This window comes from Gallus gallus, chromosome 8, assembly GCF_016699485.2.
Source record: "Gallus gallus isolate bGalGal1 chromosome 8, bGalGal1.mat.broiler.GRCg7b, whole genome shotgun sequence".
Lineage (NCBI taxonomy): Eukaryota > Metazoa > Chordata > Aves > Galliformes > Phasianidae > Gallus > Gallus gallus.
In genome coordinates, this window is record NC_052539.1 from 5,382,858 (window position 1) to 5,403,278 (window position 20,421).

General features: G+C 50.4%; 1 long non-coding RNA gene across 2 annotated transcripts in view; it reads right to left on the minus strand.

Annotated features, from left to right (window-relative positions):
- LOC121111407 overlaps positions 1 to 20,421 on the minus strand; it is a 93,533-nt gene that overhangs the window by 60,416 nt on the left and 12,696 nt on the right. The window lies entirely within an intron of this gene.

Consider the following 20,421-nt stretch of genomic DNA (forward strand, 5'->3'; position numbering starts at 1 on the left):
GCACATGGTGGGCAGGACGGAGAGCACTGCCGTGGGATGTTCACCCAGCCCATATCTCCCCACCTTCACTAGGATAAGCAATGGCATTCACTAAGGTGTTAATTCACGCCTTCAAACCAAGGTTTGGGGATTCAATTAGGAGCATGATGGAGTTCTGCTGGTCCCGTTCCTCACTCCCAGGCACTGAACTAATGCTGCATCTATATCCACAGGCACTGGGTCCCGGTTGGTACACGTGGTCCTGACCACATCCCCTTCTTCCACTCCACAAAGCTCTGGCTTACATTCCTGTTGAACTTCAGGATGCACAGACAACAGTGCCTTCTGTGCCTCGTCCCACAGCTCTGCTTATCTGCTGAGCGACTGTGTACCTCCTTATCTCTGGGGAGAGCCTCCGTGTAAATATTGCTGTAAATTCTTTGGCCTCCCTTCCAAGTAGCACTGCTCTTTAATGCCTTCCTTGTAAGACCTGCTTGCCCTACCCCAAGCCATTAGCTCTAACAGGACGTTAATAAGGAGGGGGTTTGGTATCTCACAGGGAGGCTGACCTCTTTCACTAGAAGCATGGCACCCATTACAAAGCAATGATAAATCACAAGCCTTCCACTCCTTCCCCAGCAGGCACGTCTTTGCATGCATAAACACACGCAGGAGAGGCGCGCGCGCTTCCTGCATTAACTCTGGCAACACCCAAATGCCCTGTGAAGCCAACGAGCCCATGGACCTGGGGCTGCAGGGCACATCCCCACTGCCCACAGCCCCTCTGAGTGGTCCCTTTGTTTCCTCTGGGGTGAGGCAGCAGCTGGGTTGACATCACCTGCACCAGCTAAGCTTCACCACTGCAGATCCAACGGGATGGAGTGCAGACCCTACGCAAAGGACAGCGATAAGACAAGAGGTGGTGGCCTGAAGTTGTGCCAGGGGAGCTTCAGGTTGGATATTAAGAATTGGAATGGGCTGCCCAGGGAGATGATGGAGTCACCGTCCCTGGAGGTGTTCCAGAACTGTGGAGATGTGGCACTGAGGGACAGTGGGCATGGTGGGTTGGGCTGGGCTTGGACTTGGTGATCTGAGAGGTCTTTTCCAACCTCTACGATTCTGTGATTGAAAGCTTTCATAAGCATTTCTCCAGATGGCCCGTTTTCCATTGTATCATGGAGCTGTCATGTTTAGTGTTGAATGTGAACACTGCATGAGCTGAACTAGAGACAGACACCCCATGCGCGGGCATAAGCCCACACGCCACTGGATGTCACCAGCAATTGGCTGCAGCCACCCCCATCCCTGAGCACTGCTCCTTCTGAGCCACTCCCAGGCACTCCGTAAGGACTGAGCCTCCAAAAACTTTCCTGACATCCTTTAAACACACACCATTTTCTGCCTGTGAAAACCAGCCCTTAAAACCCTTCCTCCATTCCACTACTTCTTCTTGACATTAAATCAAAAGTGTACGTGGAGACCTTGCTGGCTTGAGCCCTCAGATTCAGGCTTCAGGAGCTGACAGCCAGTGCTATTCTGCTATTTTTTTAAAGCAGGCAAAAAAAAAGAGAAAGAAAGAAGTAAAGAAAAGAAACCACCGAAAGCAAAAAAATTTGGCTGAAAATTGACACATTCTGAGAAAAATTCTGCTCTGGCGGAAAGGAAAAAACCCAACACCTATTTGATGAGAGAATAGCTTCTGACAGCAAACTATTGACCAGGTCTAACAAGCGGGCTCAGACTAGTTGCAAGAAGAAGCACGGGCTCCTCCTCCATCCCGCAGCCCTTGCAAGAGCAAGCAGCTCATGCCGTATCACAACCATTACAACCAATTTGCTTCCAGCCCTATGCAGTGGAGTTGGAGGGCCTCCAAGCACTGCACACAGCCTCACCCAGGGGTCGTGCTCCCCCAGCAGTGGGATCGAGCGGGAGGACGGCGCAGCTTCCCGGCATGCCCTCCTCCTCCGTGCTCATAAACAGCCGCCTCCGCTCGCAGCCGTCTCTGCTCATCCCTTAATTACGTTAAGGGAAGGTTTCTGCTGAGGCCAGCACAAAGCTGGATGCACGGCGGCGCAGGGAGAGCTGGGCTCCTCCTGGTCCTGCTCGCCCCATCCCGATGCTGCGCCTCAGCTTCTCTCCTCTTGGGGAGCAGCCACGTGCTTGTTGGAGTACTGAACCCTACAGCTGGTGGATCAGAGCAGGTTTTTGGTGGCTGAAGGCTTGGATGCAAATGGCTGGAATCACCTCGACTTCTTAGGGGCTGGAGCACCTCTCCTATGGAGAAAGGCTGAGGGAGCTGAGCTTGTTTAGCTTGGGGTGACCTCACTGCAGCCTTGCAGTACTCGAGGGGAGGTTACAAGCAAGAGGGGGACTGACTTTTTACACAGTCTGATAGTGGCAGGACATGGGGGAATGGTGTAAAACTACAAGAGGGCAGACTGAGGTGAGACGTTAGGAGGAAATTCTTTGCTCAGAGCGGGGAGGAGCTGGCACTGCTGCCCAGAGCTGTGGTGCCCCATCCCTGGAGGTGCCCCAGGCCACGGATGGGTGCTGGCAGCCTGAGATGGGGGGCAGCCAGCCCTTGGCAGGGGTGGGGCTGGGGGGCTTTGGGGTCCCTTCCAACCCAACCACACTGTGACTCTATCTTTCTTCACTGTTGCCATGAGCTCGAGCAGAGCTCTTCCCCTGCAATTGTTCCATGCTGAGCTCTGACCCCTGCATTTAGAACTTTGTCGCTCTCCGTACACTCCTCCTTGCTGCCAGCTCGAGGGCCTGGCTCCCTGGGGCTGTCATTAGCCGGTGGTGATCAGAGAATTGGTACAACCCTTTCCACAGCAGCCTCTTGACTTCACTCTCACCCTGTGGGATGTACTTGGGAGCGCAGCGAGGCACCTGCTGAAAGATGGCTTTTTTCCTCCTTACTGTAAAGCCCTCACTGTCATCAGAGCAAGGAGCTGCTCAGACTCGTGACACAACAGCAGGAAATCAGGGCAGCCTTGCAGCTGCTAACTGACCTCGGGCAAACAGCTCCATTTCTCTGCCTTAGTTTTCTGGGGGACTTTTAACAAATAATAATAATAATAATAATAATTAAAAAAAACACAAAGAGAAGAACTGCATTTCTAATACAGGTACCACATCCTTGAGGGCAAAATCTGGCTGTGACACCCCTAGGAAGGCATGTCACCAGCCCTCGGTGGCAGGGATAACTCTCTCATGTCCCTCCAAGCTGCAGGATGGGAACACAAAGGATGTGAAAGCCGGGTTGGGCAAGGCTCCCAGGCCCCACAGCGAGGATGCAGGGCACTGAATCTCTCTGCAAATGGAGGAGGAAGGCTGGGTTCACCCCATGCACAGATGGAACAAGCTCAGCGAGGCACTAAGCAGTACAAATAACTCCACAGCCCTCGCAGATACAAATGCGCTTCTCCGTGAGAGCACCCTTCTAAAAGGATAGCTCATTTGGCAGATTATTCCCAGCCAGGATGGAGGGAATGATAAGGATATTGGCTCTTCTAACCTTCGTTGGTAAATTGATGGGAGGTGGATTCCACTCAAGCCCATAAAATTAAGGCCTATGGATCAATCTTTCTTCATCTGTTTTCCTGTGATTGCCTGGCAAGCAAAAATATGCACAAGTGATGATGAGGTGTATCCAATCTTCTGCTAGCAGGAGACAGGTTTCCATTCAAGGCCAAGGCTTTGAGATGCCCATAAAGGCAAGCCTCCAGCCTAGTGTGAAAGAGATCTTTTTGCATCTCGTTACACAAGCGTAAATCACCCCATGCTCAGTCATAAATTCAACTGAACTGGACGAGGTCCCAGCAGAGAGGACCCCATTGTGGTCCAGCTGCCAGGTCCTGGTAGGACGACCCAGCTCCTGGATGGGACCACAAGCCTCAAATCAGCATTTCTGAGCCTAATCCTCTCACTTGGCACGAGTTGCTCAGCCCCTAAAAAAAGTTAGGCTTGCTCTGTGTCGGAGCTCAGGTTTCCAGAGCCAGGTTTGAGTGCTTTGGTCCCTGGAGCCTCGCCTAAGCTGTCACTGAAGTGAGGGGGAAGGAGAAATGTACTGTCAGGAAACGTAATCTCTGAAAAGTGCAGAAATCCAACTGTGGGAGGATTTACAGGAGTTCAAAACTAAGGGACGCCAGGAAAGACAGCTAAATAAACACATAGATCATGTGTCTTGAAAGCTGATGTCAAGACCATAAAAAATCAACTCGATTATAGGAGCAGACAGGTGGCGATTGGTGCAACCCCTACGCATCGTGTCCTGGAGCCTTCGGCTGGCCCTGTCCACTACAAAGAGCACCCAGCAGATGTTTTCCTGATTATAAATGCTGTATAATTTATAATCTGGAGCTTTGCACTTAAAACAATCCCGGAGCTGCGTCGAGGGCAAATCCTTCCCATCCATTAACGCAACAAGTCCCCATCACTCACCAGTGACACGGAGAGCAGATAAGACATCCCACGAGGCGTTAGGGGCTGGGTGCTGTCAGCAACAAGCACAGCACCTTGGAAGATTGGTTCGATGCCATCAGATACCTGCTTTTGAATCCTGCTCCGGTGTCGCCAGGAATATCCACCATGCCATGGCAGCAGGTGTGTTGCTCACAGGAAGCAAAACTCCTTGGAGACATTCAAGACCAAGGCTCTGAGCACCTGTGGATGACCCTGTTCAGGGCAGGGGAGTTGGACCAGATGGCCTTAAATGGTCCCTTCCAACTCAAATGATCCTATGATTCTACAAAATTCCTCTCAGTGCTGTGCCAGACTCTGTTCAGGGCAACTGTTGGCTCTCTTCACCCTGTTCTTGCTCTTCAGAAATTCACCACGTCTTGCCAAGGCTCCTGTGGGAAGTTACCAAGTGCTACGACTCGCTCGTGTCACTCAGAGTTTGGAGAGCAGCACCAAGAAATGGAAAACCCAGCACTTCCTCCTCCTTTAAAAATATCCTATGGAGGGACCCACGAGGGAAAATGCTGAGCTATAAAAGCGCTCTGAAAATCTCTCATCTTGGCAGAGAGTGCTGCTCTGCTCTTTGCTACCAAAGGGAATTCAGCACCTTGAACGCCTGGTCATGGGGACAATCAACAGACTTGCTCCTGGCCAGCTGAAATTGCATCTGTGCCAGTGGTCCCAAAGGCTGCTGTTCTTCAGCAGCTCTCAGTGCCTCCCCCTTCCCGAGGCCAATGCCACGTGCCCTGAGCTACCAGCACTTTGTCCTCCACTGTCACTTTGCAGCCACCCTGCATGAACCAAAGGGCTGCATTGCCACCCAAGGAGCCTGAAGCCCTATTGGAGAAGGAGCGTTGTGCAGTGCCTGTGTGCGAGCAGGATGGCTGTCTTCGGGTGACACCACTTGGCTCTCCAGCTACAAAGCATTACTGGTAAGTCTGTCCTAGGCTAGAAGGACTCCTCACCTTGGCTCCTTGCTAGCCCATTGCTCCCAGCCCATGCATCTTGCCATACCATATTCCCGGGGGCAAGAAGCAAGGTGGCTGCACACAGCACATCCCAGATCTGACCTTCCCAAACGAATTCCCATCGAGGCCGTGACAGATGCTGAAACACACTATGGGAGAGGAAACCCTTGCTGCACACTTGAGGGTTCAGCCTGAAGCCCCCCATCCAGCTGCCCCGTGCTCCCCCCAGCCCGGGCAGCCTGGCGTGCAGTAGCCTAAGCCAGCAGTCTCTGACCCCCCTCTAGTGGCTATAAAACATAGCAAAGTTCACGAACCCTCTCCCAGAGCTGTCTTCTCCCAGATGCAGAGTCTGAGCACTGGGACACCGGGTCCCGGGTCAGCTGTCCCCGTACGAGGCACATCAGGGCCCTGGGAGAGGCAGAGCTGGGGACAAGAGCAATGCTCAGCACAGCACCGGCTCTTGGCCCCAACCCAATCTCCAACCCCACTGCAAGGAGGATGCTGAGCGATGGGGAGAAGGCGATGGTAGGGGCCGGCTCCCAGTCCAGCTCCTCCACTTCCTAAAGACACAGAAATAAAAAATAAAAGCATAGATCCTACTCTAAAACCCCACAGAGCAGCACAAGGAGCAACCTCCCTACGCAGGGCAGGACTGACGCAAGCATCTCTGCAAGGCCAGGCTCCCAAATCCCAAAGGCATTCCTGCTACAGCACACAAGTCCATCCTCCCATCGGCCACGCACCCCTCCAGCATTCCTGAAGTTCACATTCAGATGGCACCAGGAACCTCCAGATGCCAAATGATTGTTAGAATAAGCATTGTAAAACATACTGATGCTTTTTTGCTCCGTGCCCAAGAAAAGCGGCTTACGCAATTACACTGTGGGCTTGTGTGCTCCAATCACTCTGGAACCTGTCAGCTAATTTTATCCCCATTTAGCTGAAGCAGAGAACTTCTAGTTCTACTGGGCTGTCAGCTAGAGGACAGACAGTTGCTCAGTGTCCTCTCTTGAGCAAAGGCTGCAGCGTGAGCTCAGCCTCATAGCAGACACCTGAGAATCGCCGTAGTTTAACGTGTGTTGGAGGCAAGGCGGCTTTTGAGAGCTCCCAGTCTCAAGACCAACCTGTGGGAAGCCTGGCTTTCCCACCTGAGCACCCGCCTTACTTCTAAACACTAAAACCCATCACATTTCATTGGTCTCCGGGAAGTGCAATTCTTCTAATCCCAAGCTCCCCAAAAACAGCCCAGCTCCCTTTGGTCAATAATTACAAACACCATTAAAAGGAAAAGCTGAGAATGCTTTTCACTAGCAGGGAAACTTGCTGGAATTGTTTCCCTTTCTTTTTAATCCTCCCCTAGAAGAAGACGAAGCGAGCATTTGTGGACCAAAGCGAGAAAAAAAAAAAAAATCTGCTGAAATAAGAGACAGCCCTATTCCATATGGATGGAAAAAAAAAGCGTTGTTCCAGCCACAGACAGTTGGCACCTGCCAAACATCTGACCTTGAGAGATCAGGGCAGGTTTAGTATGCGCAGAAGGGACGGGGCTTTAATTTAAGAGCTTCAGCTATATATAGGAACAGATCCATTCTCGTTCTTTAAAGCAAAAAGCAGGAGAAAAGCTCGGGCGAGGACAGCCCGCTTGGTAGGCAGCCCACCCTGGCACTGCTGCAATGCTGACGGTGCAGAGCCTGACATGGGGAGCTGGGGTAACCACTGCGGGGTGTGCAGTGTGGTTAGTGGTCAGCTCACAGGCATCACGTTGTTGTTTCACCCCCGCTGCCAGGGTGGAATCAATCTTGCCTGAGCAGTCCAAGTTTGGATCTGCTTTTGCTGGCCTCTAATGAAAAACGCATCGTGGCAAGCATTGGAAAATCCCTGACACTCAGCACCAGAGAGTGCATTTAAATAATTCTGTGAACATAGATCAATAAAACTAATGTACTTACAGCCGCTCTGTGAAGTATTCAAACCAGAATAAAAGTCATCTTGCATTACGAAGCCTTGTATTAATACTTAGCACCTATTGTTTTACATATTCAATTAATCTTAGTCAGCAGATAGCAACTCATACCCGATATTAAAAGCACAAGGCATGAGAATGTGTATCAGGAAGTCCAGATATCTTCACGAAGCAGAGTGAGGTTGGAGGAGGATGGCACCGTGAGAGCCCACTGCTCACAGAAGACACCGGGTGGGCTGCGGACATGAGACGATGGCTATGGCCACATGGGGACCTCCAGCTTCCTGCCCTTGGTCATGCCTGAGGGTTTCTGCTGAGGGAATCTTATGCATCATGATGTGGAACGACAGGAAAAGCTTCTTGAGAGAGGGGGAGCTAAAAAGAAGACCCAGAGCCTACATCTCTGGCCATCAGAAGACCCAACCGTTTGCCAGGGACTTGACGGGACAAGAGGGAATGGCCTTGAGTTGTGCCAAGGGAGGTTCAGGTTGGATGTTAGGAAAAATTTCTTCTCCAAAAGAGTGGTGGTGCATTGGCACAGCCTGCCCAGGGAGGTGGTGGGGTCAATGTCCCTGGAGGTGTTCAAGAACCACGGCGATGTGGCGTTCAAGGACATGGTTTAGCAGGCAATACTGGGGTGGACTAGATGAACTTAGAGGTCTTTTCCAACCTTAATGAGCCTATGATTCTATGCTTCCAGTACCAGCAAGACGCGTGGAGATGTGAGATAATCCGTAAGGTTGGACTGAGAGCCTTTCCAAGTCTTTGTCGGGCTGGGTTGCCAAAATCTCTCTATTGCCAGCGCCTCTCTCACTTAGCTGCAGGGAAAAGCTATTCATTGAACAGTTATTTTGGAGAGCTCCCCAGGGAATTTGGAACAGAAATCTGTTGGATCTAATAAAACATTAGTTTAAAGGATTCGACCATGAAACCAATTAGTCTAAAAGCTGTCAGCCCAGACCTGCCAACCCCTGCTTGTTTTCAAAGCCAGCTACTACCCTGGGCCACCTTCAGCCACGACACGCAGACCTGAGACCGCTTTGCTTCACACGACTGTTGGTGTTGGAGTGCCCAGTGCCAAACCAGACCAGCCCAAAGCTGGGCTATTGAATTCAGCAATGCCTTCAGAAAAGTAAGCCAAGGTGACCGAGGGAAGGCGCTGAGACAGAAGATGCAGACAGTTCCCCTGCATGTGCTGTGGAGCTATGGAGGGCTGGAAGCCTTGGCGGCGTCAGCCACACTGCAGATCTCCTTCTCAGCACGGAGCCCCCATGCACTCCAGCAAAACAACAGGCCCCGACGTTTTTGATCATCTCTGAATGCACTGCCCATCATCTCTTTAGAGGAGGATGCATACATGGAGCAGCCAGATACGTCACTGCCATCCTCCCCCTCCCCACCATCACGCAATTACTTAAATGGTGTTTGGGTCTCTCGCCGTAGCGCAGGCTTTAACCTTTATTGACATTGTGGCTGCTGTGACATCCATTAAGCTGACAGTGGCCCTCAATGCAGGCCTCTTGCTATGATGAATCTGGCATCAGAGGACTGCCCTGCTCTTAGCCGCTGGGCAACCCCAACCACAGCTCACGGTGCTCCATTCTGGGCTTACTCAGCACTTTACAAACCAGCCCCGAGTTCTGGACCAGAACGACAGCACACCACGCATGGGGAGCAAAGTGTGCTTTAACCTACAGAGAATCCCTATCTAACTATCCCAAAAAACAAAGGAACACTTAAAAAAAAAAAAAAAAAAAAAAAAACACAGCATAGAATGCAATCCAGAGAACAGAGAGTCATTGATAGAGATCTATGTTAGCCTATTAATAACACGGTGCTAGGCTTGCATCTGGACTCGTTCCACTTGTATATTAATCATGTGCGGTTTATATAATGAGCCCAGTGTGCTGTCACAAGGTAGGGCACCCCTGTTCCCACACGGCAGGTTTAACGACTCTGCAAGGCTAACAAAGCTCTGCTTTCTGAAAGCAGCCTGGAGCTGGTCCCTACCAAACTGAGGTTCTCAGGAGGTAATAAAACACCAAGGAGATGCTATCTAGTGGATTTGGAGCATTTCATTCCCTTGAAAGTCAAGCCGACAGCTGATTTAAAGTTTCCAGCTAGGTCATACAAAAGTCAACAGCGGCTGCATCCAGCCAGGTTCAGAGTTTGAATATTTATGGTGTCAATCTGAAATCCAGATAACCACAAATAATCTAAACCCATTAACTCCCCCCTTCCAGAGGAGAAAGCTCTCTGGACGCTAATGCCCATATTGCCAGGGTTACTGTGGGATCGCGTGCTGAAAGTTGGTTTTTCTTTTTCCCTTTTTCCTTTTTTTTTTTTTTTTTTTTTCTTTTTAAATAAAGGTTATTATGCATTGATGGCGACGTGTCAGGCAGTTCCCGCCATCAATGCCTGCCTTCCAGGAAAGCTGGCACTGGCACCACGTGATTGGAGCTAGTTGGAAGCACTGAGACACTCTAGCGCTGCTCAGGTCGAATCCAGTCCACTGGGGAATAGCCTGATAAATTGCAGTCATCTCCGCACCGCAGTGCAGAAGTGCAAGGTAATAATAATGGTGTGCTGGCCAGAGCTGCCCGCAGCACAGCCACAGGAGGAGGCATGCATGTTGCAGGGGAAGGAGCAGCCCCACGCCTGCCTGGGGATGGGGTGGGGTGGCAGAAGATGCTAAAGGGAGGAGAAAACAGCAAAGAGATCCTTCCCTACCCACCAGCTGGAGCAAGCTGAGATACTACCCAGCTGGGAAGTGTTGGCTCTGTGGTTGGCCCCTCACTACAAGAGTGCGTCCAAAGAAGGGCAACGAAGCTGTGCAGGGTCTGGGGGCGTAAGTCTGATGGGAGCAGCTGAGGGAACTCTAAGACTGCCTGAAAGGAGATGCAGTGGGGTGGGGATCGGCCTCTGCTCCCAGGTAACGTCACAGGACAAGAGGTGATGGCCTCAAGTCGTGCCAGAGGAGGTGCAGGTCGGATATTAGGAAATAATTATGCTCTGAAAGTGTGGTCAGGCACTGGCTGCCCAGAGAGGTGGTGTGGTCACTGTCCCTGGAGATGTTCAGGAACTATAGAGATGTAGCACCGAGGGATGCGGTCAGCGGTCATGGTAGGGCTGGGTTGACTAGACTAGGTGACCTTAGAGGTCCTTTCCAACCTTAATTATTCTGTGATCTGTGAAAACACCCTAGCAGGTTGGAGCAAGGGTTTCACAAGCACAGACCTGCAGGAATACCCCAGACAGGAGCCATACCAGGATGGCACACCATCTTCGGCCTCCCTGCAAATCCCCCTGAAAAAATCAGTCTCAGAGCTCTTAGTGGCACTTGTGCATCTCCACTGGCAACCTGGATGGCCACTAAGTCTTTATGGTTTGCCCTGGTCTGCAAGAGAGAAAAGATGCTGCTGGTTGGCTGCAGTGCTCAAGAGCCCTCTGTGGGGTAGGTGGACACATGCAGCCCATGAACTGCAAGCCAACATCTGGAACACCATGCAGGGCATGCACAAGCAGCAGCATCCCAGCTTTTGACACGGGACATGTAGTGATAGGAACAGCCCCACACAGATGTGTGTTGGAATAGCTCTGTAACACATCTGCTGGTGCTTGCCAGAACCAAGAGCAGCTCAAGGCGTTTGCCAAGCCCTGGGACTCGCTAAGGCAAGGCTGCAGGTACTGCCAGCCAAAGGAAGCAGCAGGGTGCTGGCAAGAAGGGCACAGCAACTTGAGATGAGAGCAGAACCAGAGTGAACTGAAGGGGGAATCATAGCAAATACCTTCCTATGCAGAAACAGCCCCCTAAAGCCCAGCTTGAGTTTTCCTCTGCTGCTGGAGAAGAGTTAGTGGCCCTCGGTGAGTTTTAGGAGGATTAGTACAAGCATTAGAGTTAAAAATAGGTTTGTAACTGTCTTCATGGACATCCAGGAACATGCCTAAATATAACATTAATTTCCATATGTCATCGGAATGGCTGTTTAATAATGTCAGGGACTGAAACAACGTGAGATGCAGTTTTCCCACCAACTAACAATCAGCCCCGCATTGCAAAAGCAAAGCAGCTCCCAGTGAAGTCAGCAAAGCTGCTGAGGACTGGAAACACTTTGCTTTTCGACCTACATTCAGGTGCAAAGCTGTGGCAAGGCAGCTTGTAGTACCCCAGCTCCCACGCAGCTTTGGGAACAGGGTTTTTGCTGCTGTGATGTCCCTGGAGGTGTTCAAGGACCATGGAGATGGGGCACTGAGGGATGTGGTCAGTGGTAGGGATGGGTTGGGGTTGGATTTGGGGATCTTAGGGGTCTTCTCCAACCTTAATGACTCCACGATTCTATTCTATGAATTCTGCCCCTCTTAGGGGCTGTTTTAGGTACCCAAAACACAACCAGGAACGTGGAGCGGGTAAGATAGTCAAAGAGGAAGGAAGGCAGAGATTGTTCAGCAGCGAATCATTCTACCTATTGCACGATTGTGAAATTATGTTGAAAATCGATTCATCTGAGAGAAAAGGAAAGTTTGTTCCCTCCGTTGCAACAGCAATTTGCAATGTTGATGTGTGTCTCTATTTTGACAGATTTGCGGGGCAAAGTTAAGCTTGAGTGGGTGGCGGAAGTCAGCCGGGGTGATAATGAACAAACAATAATTACAAGGCAAAAAGGGGAATTGGCTGGATACCTCAATTATGCATTTCCAGATTTTCTAAACATTAAAGGGTTTTTACTAAACAGGTATTTTATCTTCAGAAAGGAAAATATTATTGTGTGCTGGGAGTGCCATCAAATGAGTACATGAAAACACCAACACGAGGAGGGCAATCATGGCCCATTTCTTTTAGGCTTGGCAACATTTAGGAGAGGAATTTCCCCCACGCTCACAAAAAAGTTCCACTTCAACTTAAATTAAAGAAAAAAAAAATAGGTTTCACCTTCTAATTCTTAATTTCTATTTAAAGCAAATCCTTCGGTTTCAAAACGAAATGCTCCTTCTAGAGCTACACTAAAACGTTTCAACTTGCCAGAAATTTCTTCCCCAAAAGAGACTGTTCCAGGCCAAGCCAAAACATTTCTCGGACCTGCCAGCAAATTTAGCAACACAATTCTTTGTGCCACTGTAATTAGTATGAATGGGCTTCCTTAGCACCATTGTTTCGGGAGCAGCTGTGCTCCTTTGATGAATACCCGTATTTTTGTATGTCACATGCATTTTCTATGGCCTGTTTATAAAATTTCAAATCATACAGTCAAGGAGCAGAACAGAAATAATATCTGTGGACTTGGGCGATTAATCACAAACCACAAACAAAGAGAAAAGACAGGGATCTTGTCGTGGGATGCCGGACGAGGGCTCAGAAGGCCCAGCTTCAGCTCTTAGCTTGGCCAAAACTGAACTGGGCAAGTGAGAAATCCTTCTTTCATTGGCAGGCAAAAGTACCCAGAGGCGAACTAACTTGCCAGTTTCTTTGTTCCAATTCTAAGGCTTTTCATCAAAGGACTCTCTGACCTACCCACGTGGAAGCAGGTAACAGCGTTCCAGTACCATCCATGCATGCTATGTCTACAACCAGAGAGAAATGCAAATGCAGTAACATCAAAACACTTTTCAAATCACTCCTGACTCCTTCACATTGAAGGCTCTTCACTCTGAAATGTTTTAATTCTGCAAAATCAAAATGTCTCGTTGAAATACTTCTCCGAGCCCAGCAGTTCAGCTCTCCTCATCTTGAAATTCTTTCTGCTTCAAATTCAATTAAAATTATATTTCAAAGGAGGCATTCCAGTGACAGCACTTATTACTAAATATCAGCAAAAATACCAGCACTATTCTCCTATCAAAAAATCTATTAATTATCTAAAATGAAGTGCTGCGTTTCCTTTTGGCTTTCAGTTCTCTAACATCAATTTTACTCCTGGACCTGGAGAAACGCATAAGACTCAGACTCACCCAGAAGGCAAACTCAACAGCAGAGTGATATAAATAAGCAAGGCTAAGCCTGAAGTCAAGAGGGTCGCCTGGGGAGGCAGGAAGGAGTCTCAGTGTTGGGAAGAAGAAGGGTTGCACCATTCAGGTTGGATGTTAGGAAAACTTCTCTGAAAGAGCAGTGAGGCGCTGGCAGAGGCTGCCCAGGGAGGTAGTGGGGTCACCATCATAGAATCATATAGAATCACAGAATGGCCTGGGTTGAAAAGGACCACAATGATCATCTGATTTCAACGCCCTGCTATGTGCAGGGTCGCCAACCAGCAGCCCAGGTTGCCCAGAGCCACATCCAGCCTGGCCTTGAATGCCTGCAGGGATGGGGCATCCACAGCCTCCTTGGGCAACCTGTTCAGTGCATCACCACCCTCTGGGTGAAAAACTTCCTCCTAATATCCAACCTAAACCTCCCCTGCCTCAGTTTAAAACCATTCCCCCTTGTCCTATGTGTTCCAGAACCATGGAGACATTGCATGGAGGGACATGGGCAGTAGTGGGGAGGGGTTGGACTTGGTTATCTTAGTGGTCTTTTCCAACCTCAATCATTCTATGATCAGCAAATGGCTTTTCCCAGAAGCTCAGGGTCTGCTGGCAATTCACCCAAGTTAGGAAAGACCAACACATTTTAAAAGTGACCAACATTTTAAAATCCTTGAGGGCAAATGAGAAATCTGCTACATTTTCCACACCACTCTTCCGTGGGGAAAAGCACTCAGAATTAACAGAGCATTTCATTTTCTGCAAGAACAGAGGCTGATGCAACCAGTCCCCATGCTCACTTACATCCATGCAGCTTTCCTTCTGCTAGGAAAATAGAGGCACGCACTCATCTGAAAGGCTTTCACCTGAGAATCAGAAGGAAGGTGCCTGCACAGGACTCCTTCCAAGAATCATCTCTCAGAAGCACCAACCCTGTTAACAAAAGCCTTAAACAAAAAGCACGGCTCCATACAGCCAAATGCAGCCTTGCAGCAGCATCCAGCCTTACCCCTCACTATGTGCTTGGCTATCAGGGGTCCCAGCCCAGCAAGCTGCAGGATGAAGAGCCCTGCAGATGTAGATGGGGCCAATAAAACTAAGAGCAGCCACACAGAGCGCATGGCCATGCAGCCAACATTTCATTTCCCAGCAGGATGTTTTTTTTTTCAGAGGTCCCCATTAACTCCTCCAAGGTCCACGGGGCATCACCGTCTCCCATCTGTCTGGCAGGGAAAGAATATAGTGCCCTGCTTTAAACACTTGGAGACCTCCAGCCCCCTCTCTGCTCCCTGCTCAACCTGCTGGTTAAGTCGCTAACCCTCTGCAACATGGACGCATTAATACTGGGTGCTACGAAGGCAGTTCAAGGCTGGTTCATAATTCACCTGGCCCAAAGACACCACATTTCTGAGGCCCGAGGCCATAACTTTAAAAGGTAGAAGCCACCAAAAAAAAAAAAAATCTGAACAGCAAAAGGCTGTGAAATTTGCACGCTTTGAAATTATTCCTGTTTCACAAGGTTCATTTGAGAAGTTACTGTAAATAGTTCTTGTAATTCACACCCTAAACAACATTTCCAGAAGCATTAATGAAACGTTTCTTTAACCCCTCCCCTTCCCCCCCCCTCCCCAAGTTATTCCTGGCAGAAAAGGGGAAAAGATGCAAGCTGTGGAGTCTGTGACTGCAGAAGGGAAGAAGCTGTCGGATCCCATCTGTCGACCGGGAGGATGAACGACCGCACGCATCTCTGCTCTGCGCCAGCTCCCAGCCCGACTTCCAGGGGCTCAGCATCTTCTTGGGCAACCCCAATGGGCTGCAGTGGGGCCAGAGCCTCCCTGCAAGGTCCTTCCCATGCCAGCCCCAGAGCGGTGGGAGTTGCTGGGTGTTGGGCCCAAAGGAGAGGGTCACACACCATACCTCCCAGATACAGGGCAGCTCCTGGGGTCCCGCAGTGCTATTGGAGACAAAGGGAAGTGAAGCTAAAGAGCAGCACAGAGCAACAGCGGCTTGGATGACACGGGTCAGTACTTCAGCACACGCAAGGCTGGTTTTTGATGGTTTGGGATTAAGAGCCTGCAAATCGCAGCATTCCACCAAGGCTGTCTCACTGGAAAAGAGCTGAGGTCAAGACCAGGAGGGACCCAGAGGTCAAAGTGCTGCCAAGAAAAAGGGCTAAACAAAGCCCAGGATTTCTGCAGTCAAAAGCCCAGGCATCTAAAGGCAGCATTAAACTTGAAATGAGAAACTGGAAATCCTCTTTTGATATATTCCTTCCCTTACTTTAAACAAGCTTTTCTTACTCACTGCACAGATAATGTGTGGACTTTGGACTTTCTTTTTGTAATGTATAATGGAAATTTAACGCATCTGTGAGGAACCTGGGACTGTTTTATATCGCATCCATGGTGTTTTGGGGCCCTCCTGCAACTCAGAATACAACATCAATGGCAAAGTGGGACTTTGTGTTCAAGAGAGGTGGACATAACCTTCCCCATCCCCATGTCTACGTACTTGTAGGCAGCTAGAGGTGAATACCCTGAAATAAGAGGAGCCACAGCTCGCTTCCCCTTGTGCTAACACTATCTCAGTCTGGTCTGCAGTGCTTTCCCACTGATACAAGGACAACTTTAGTGCTGCTGGTGTCTCCAGGACATCCCAAGAACCAGGAGGTGTTTTTTAATGGGGATTTGCCCTGAAGTACAGCCAAAATCCTTTTTCTCACGGATCAAACAGATTCACGCAATAGCTGCAGAAGGAGTTTGGACTCCAGGAGATGACAATACAGCACCCTGCGTGCATTGCCATGGAGTCCCACTCCTGGTTTCTGGATGGCCGGACTACAACTGGCTCAGCCCAGTGCCAACTTAGATGACAGTGAGGCAGATCTGCAACTTTGTGAACGCAGCAATTAGCCCCTGAGCCCGGGGAGAGTTTGTCAAGATCCCATCACAGGCAAACAATAACACAGAAATACAGCTTTGAGGGGGAGACAATTTATCAAGCTGACCACAGCTATCTCCCTCATTTTTTCTTCAATAAATCCAGCCTCGCTCTTGGCAGTGTACAGTATCTTGTCATTGCTTTCGTCTCCTGCCTCCCACCTGCATGCTTCTGGCCCATTGCAACCCTGGGGCCATTCATTTTCCCAACATTTCTCCATGAGGAAGCCCAGTCTCCTCTTCCATTGAGGAGAGGGAAACTGAGGTATGGCAAAGTGAGCTACTTGACCCAAGGTCAGCAGGGAAGGGGACAGGACAGTATGCTCACAATTTGGGCTGGGCTGATCCATTTCCTCATCTGTGTGATGAGCATCAGGGGGCTTTTGCTCCCTCTCGTGAATAAGCTGTTTAGGAATGACTCGGATGCTCTTTGCCATCAGATTTTAATCACCAGGAGTGCCTTCCTGGTGGGACTCCACGAGGCTGTTCAGGCAGCCGGCCAGGTTCCTGAGAGCCATACCTCATCTCAATTCACATAACAGTTACTCTCAGTAACGACAGGCAGACACCAGCTCAGCTTCAACCTCACCTCCACCTCCTATTGCCTGCACGGCCCAGAGGAGCGCAGTGTTTCTATCAGCACTTCCACCTCCCAGCGGTCTGAAGAGAAGGGTAGTGGTGAGCTCCAGGCTGCACATCCTCCTGCAGATCCTGAGTAAACTCCTAGGAATAGCAGGGAGACTCATGGGCACCCAACTCATCCTCCAAGGACAGAGCAGGGCAGTGGCTCAGGTGGGAGCGCAAAGCATCGGCACGGTGAGGCTGCTGGCAGCCGCGGTTGCCTGTGCTAATTTCATGCCCATCCTCTTCAACTCCCCGCAAAATTCCAGGCAGGCCTTCCACTTTGGCTGACATTCAAAACTGTCACCTCTCCGCACACATTAACTTGGAGGCCTCTGTCATCCCTCACATTAAAATGCTATCACGGGGAGTCAGCACAGCTTGACTCAGCCAGCTAAGGGGCTGGCTCCGGCCGCGCTGCGGGGACAGCCGACTCACGCTTGACATCCGTGGTCAATTTGACAGTGATGGACACGCTACTTAGGAGTCATTTGCTGATCTCATTTCCCCAGGTGGGAGGTCGTGCCACGGAGCTGCCTTCCCCGGGGAAGAAGTGGTGATGCTCTTCAGCCTCTCCAGGAGTGAGATGTGTGTGGACAGGCTTTCCCATCTGCTCGCTGATCTACAGAGCCTACCAGAATCCCAAAATGCAGCTGCTTGATCCTTCACATAAGGCAGTGCCCCAAAGCCTAGGAACCTTCCTATATTCCCTTGCCAGAATGTCTGCTCCTGGGTTACCTCCCCCCTGCCAGTTCATTCTGGAAAGGATCTTCAGTCTTCTCGACCACTGCTGATGTTTTCAGAGCCCGCTTGCTCTTGCTGCTTGTGCTACCAAATGCCACAATAGCCTGCTTTCAAACCAGGACACAGCTTTGCTCACTGGTAGGATCTATTCACCATAGCCTGACCTTCCTTAAAGCAAGGAGAGGCACCCTCCTGAAATTCAATAAGCTCTAAATCAGTTTTTAAAGGACAATTGCATACTCCTTTTACCAGGTCACGCCTCAGTCTGAAGGTGCTCACCCTGTCATTGTCATCGTACATCCTTCCGAGCAAGCAGTGATAAAGCAGGCGATGGCCAACAGCCTTCAGCTCTCAGGGAAGTAATGCTGCAGGAAGGAAAGGGCTTTGTGAGCCTTCACATCCTCCACATGAGCCCCAGGAACGACTGTAGAGGTAGGTTAGCATGGCATGTCAGCTTTGGGGCATTACCTCCTTCAGCGCCCACTGGCCTCATACACGTACAGACTGGGCCACTAACACAGAAGATGCTTAACCCAGCCTAAACCACACCATCCCAATTGACCGAAGGCGTCTCAATTCCCATGGCTACGGCTGCCCAAACACATTCCCTGCAAAGATGGTAACAGCATCCTGCACCGCTATGCACTTCTTTAGAAACAAAGCCCACCTGCAGCTCAGGGGGTGCCAGCTAAACGAGCATGGTTATTTTAGTCATAAGTAACAATTAAACCACACTGAGTTAGCCTGAACTGAAATATGCATGGAGCTAATTAATGTTGAACTAAAGCTTCAAGCTTCCATGCAAGTGTGAAGCCGTAAGATACTATACTACATCCTTACACCAGAGGACAGAGCAAATCCCATCTTTTCATATATGTATATTTTAAAGGCATGGAGCTGCTTACTGTCTAATCACCTAAAAATTCCCTTCCACTTCTCACTGTCCTCGCAGAGTGTCATTGGTAACGCTCTCCAATCCCAGGACCGCAAGAGATAATGATGGTGGGGGAACACAGCCAGCTACTGCTGGGAACCACTTCCCAGCCCTTCCCAGTTCTGGGAAGCCTGAGCCGAGCCCTGTCCTAAAAACCCCGTAAAACAGATGTCTTATGCAGCGTGCCCAGAAGGCCTTCCCCAAAATTAGGCTCTTTTGGATCAGACAAAGGGAGCGAATTCCAGCGTCCTCCAGCCCTCGCATTGCTCCTTTGAGAGCGAGGCACAATCCTGCTCCAAGAGTGCCTCTCGGCCCAGCTGTGGCTGCCTGGCTCCGGGACAGTGGCACGATGTATTTCTGTCACCGATGCCACCTGTCTCGGATAAATAAGGAGAACAAGGACTGTCATTCCCCCAGCGAGGAGATGATCAAAGCCCTCAAAGACTTTCTCTCTCAAAGGTGACCTCATTTCCCTGCCGGGATGGACCAAACGGGACTGCGGTGACAGATGAGTTGAGCACCTCACGGCTTCAAAAGCAAAGCCTCCAGCCCCAGCATTGTACTGTTCTCATTGCCAAGGGTCTCCACCAGCCACGCAGCCTGGCTCTGCCCCACCACCCCCATCTCAAGCCAAGGCAAGGCGACGGCTGCTCTCGCCTCCCGACTCCTCGTTCGATCCTTTTATGGGAATGATGGTTTTACATCAAGGTCTGGTAGAGCGCTCAGCTTTCTGTTCCAGACTCCAGCAGCAAGAACTTGACCTGTGTGCTCAGACCCTCTTAGTCATCAGGCTGAGCTGCGTCTCCCCCCCCTCCCGCCCGCCTCCTCTTTATGGAGTAGCAGCAGCAGCAGAGCATGGGGTGAGAAGTCAAGGGAAGGACAACTTGACTGATGGAGCTCAGGTTGTGGGGTCAGCGCAAGGCGTCGTGATCCGGGCTCAGACAGAGCCATTTCCTCTGTGATTTTATCCGCTGCGATTTTTATCTTTCGTCTGTTCACACGTCATGCCACCTGGACATAATACAGAGCAAGCCGAGCGCTCGGCTCAGCCTTAACCCCTTCCTGTCCTCCCGGGAAGGCCCCGACACACAGCAACGCTGCACCCGTGGGTTCACCTGGCAACAAGGGGCGTCTCTTTACGAGCCCTTTTTATTGCCCTGAACATCTGTAAATGGCAGGTTTATCCTTCAGTGCTGACCTCACAAACAGCGTTATGATTTACCCTCTGATTTCGCATTCTTGACGGCGTTCAGTAGATGTGATTTTTGGTGTTTGGCTTAGGAGAGGCTTTCTGGTTTCAGTTCCCACCCGGAGTGTGCTCAAAGCCATGTGAGCGTGGCCCTGGTGGCTGCTCAGGTGAGAGCACAGACATTAAGAGCAACGGGAACCATCCCTCGCACCGCCCTGAAGGTTCAGCCCTAGCAGCTGCTTACATGAGTCTGAAGTAATGAGGACCAGCCCGTTGCTCCCCTGAGCCCAAACGAAGGCTGCGGGCGCAATTAGGCAGTGTTTGACATGAGTGCAGGTGTTTGGGATGTCCACAGAGAAGGAAGCAACAAGACCCCACCAAGGTCTCAGCCACTGAGCACTTCAGATCTAAAGCTCTCTAAAAACCATCACCCCATCCTATCGGTGAGGACCAGCACGAGGACGGAAGAGGAATGAGAGAGGATACAAGAGATACAAGTCCCAAATGCCACATCCCTAACCATAATGCATGGCACCTGACCCTTCCACCACCACACATCCTTTCACCTCCACAGGCCGACAGTCCAAATGTCCTCACGCTGACCTTCATTTGGGGTCCTCGTAGCACCAAATCCCACGGTCCAAACAGGATGCAGCTCCAGC